The following is a 2,575-nucleotide window of genomic DNA, read 5'->3' as shown; positions in this document are numbered from 1 at the left end:
AAACGGTGCAACACGCCTTTGCTCATCTTCCTGTGGTTTGTTGGATCCACTACTAGAAAAGGAACGTTTTCTGTCATATAAGGTAGAACTACAGTAACTACTTTTTCACAGCCCCGGACACCTTTGTGTTTTCAATGTGTTGCATATGATTTGATTAAAGGTTGTTCTGATATATCATTTTGAAAATCTCTCTCTCTCTCTCTCTCTCTCTCTCTCTCTCTCTCTCCATACATAAATAAATGAAATTGGACTGGAATATAAAAATAGTTTATATTTTACTATCAAGACACACTGATGTTGAAAATCACACACACACACACACACACATACACACACACCGTCGACACCCATAACGGAGCCCCCAACCATGTCATCGCGAAACTCGACCTCACCAATGCTTTCAAGACCGTTCACAGGTCGATAGTGCTCCGAGAGGTCATCCGACGTTTCCCCGCTGCCGCACCACTGGTGTCACAAGCCTACTCACAGCCTTCGCCCCTCCACCTTGGCCCCACCCGTCTTTGGTCCAGCCGCGGCATGCAGCAAGCGACCCTTTGGGCCCGATACTCTTCGCCCTCGCGGTGGATCCGGCCATACAGACCCTCAGATCGCCCCTCAATCTGTGGTTCCTTGATGACGGCACCTTAGCTGGGCCCATAGAGACCGTCACTGCCGACCTGCACCGCCTATTCCCGATCCTCCGAGAACTAGGCCTCGAGATCAACTCACGTAAATGCGAGATCACCCATCTCGACAGCCAAGGGGGCATCAGCACGGACGGAGAGGGCCGGATTTTACGTGCAAAAGCAAACGAAGCCTGCAGGAGGGACGGCGCCGCCCACTACACCAACGACGGAGCACCCACCGACAACGACGCGAACGCCGGCCCTCATATCGACACATTCCTCAGTGTCGCCCACCCTACACCCCTCATAAGCCTCTCCATCCTGGGCGCCCCGATTCACGCCCACGGCAATGAAGCAGCCTTAACCAATATCGAGGATATCATCAGGACGCTCATAGACAGGACGGCCAACATCGGCAGCCACGCTGCCCTCTTCTTCCTGTCAAGGTACGCAGCAGTGCCGAGAGCCACGTACCTGCTGCGCGCAGCACCAATCTACACGGCTGGAGAGTCCTTGCGGGCCATCGACGAGCTGATGCGGGAAGCGACTTCACGCAGCTGCAACGTACAGCTCGACGACGACGCGTGGTCTCAGGCCTCTCTGCCGCTGCGGTTTGGAGGTTTGGGCGTGAGACGGCTGGCCGACGTTGCACTGCCCGCCTACATCGCCTCGGTAGAAGCTTCGCGGGACATGGTCTGTACCATTAACCGCCGTCCCAACGGCGACAGACCGGCCCGTCTGGCCTCTGCCATGGACGCCTACACCACAAACCAGTGCCCGAACCTCGACCCGGAGCTCAGGCTGACGCAGCGCAACCTGGACGAGGCAGCTTCCACCCACCGCCTAGACGACTTGTCAGCCCGCGCCAGCAATGTCCGACGCCAAGGGCTATCATAGCCTGTCCTGCCACAGGAACCCCGGTCGACTGCCCCGCCACGCAGCTCTCAACGACGTAATCTATCGGGCCCTGGCCGCCGCTGGTCTCTCGGCCATCCTCGAGCCGCGAGGCCTGGACCGAGGAGACAGTCGCCGACCGGACGGCATCACAGTCTTCCCCTTCAGGCGAGGCAAGATGTTAATGTGGGACGCCACCTGCATCAACACATTTTCCACCACCCATACCATCAACTGTGCTTCCGCTGCTGGAGCTGCCGCACGCGCTGCCGAAGTGCGCAAGCATCACCGCTACGCGGCCCTCGCCCGGCGATACGACTTCGTGCCCCTCGCCGTGGAGACGAGCGGCGTGCTGGGACCTGCCTTCGGGGACCTGCTGCAGGACATCGGCAGGCGCATCAGCCAGCGCAGCGGGGAGCCCCGTGAGACGGCATGGCTGAGGTAGCGCGTCAGCATTGCAGTGGCACGTGGCAACGCAGCAGCGATGTGTGGGCCCCCGGACAGTAACCCACACCCTTAGCCGAAGCTGGCATACGCCCACACACGCACACATGCATGCTGGAGCCGTCTGGTTGCCGTCAGAGAGTAGGAGGTCGCTGATGGTCGGCGTCCACTTTTTATCTGTCATTGGCCGTGGTCGACGTCCGGCCTTCCACCACACGGCGAGTTGTGCGGCGACCGGTGATAGATCAAACCACCCTTGCCCGGAAATGAGGTACATTCCTGAGCAGTGTCCGTCTTTTGTTGCAGTGAAGCACAGAATACTTTCATTACCTTTATAAGTAACTATTTTTTTTACAAATAATTTACAGTAATAAGAATGAGAAATGTGTAATATAACTGTTTAAAAATATTATATACTGTAACACGTCAGCAGCAAGTCGTTAAGGGAGGTCGCCGTCCTCATTGCGACAGGACGCGTACTGCATGGTCTTTGCCTGTCGGTCACCGGTCGGCGTATGGTGGGCGTCTTGGCCTGACTCCAGGTGTGAGGTCAAGGTGTGAATCTTACCATGGTCGCCGTCCGGTTACCCACTGGGCGGACACTGGACGGA

The sequence above is a fragment of the Eriocheir sinensis genome, chromosome 37 (assembly GCF_024679095.1).
Source record: "Eriocheir sinensis breed Jianghai 21 chromosome 37, ASM2467909v1, whole genome shotgun sequence".
NCBI classification, from domain to species: Eukaryota; Metazoa; Arthropoda; class Malacostraca; order Decapoda; family Varunidae; genus Eriocheir; species Eriocheir sinensis.
Note: the sequence above shows the minus strand (reverse complement) of the source record.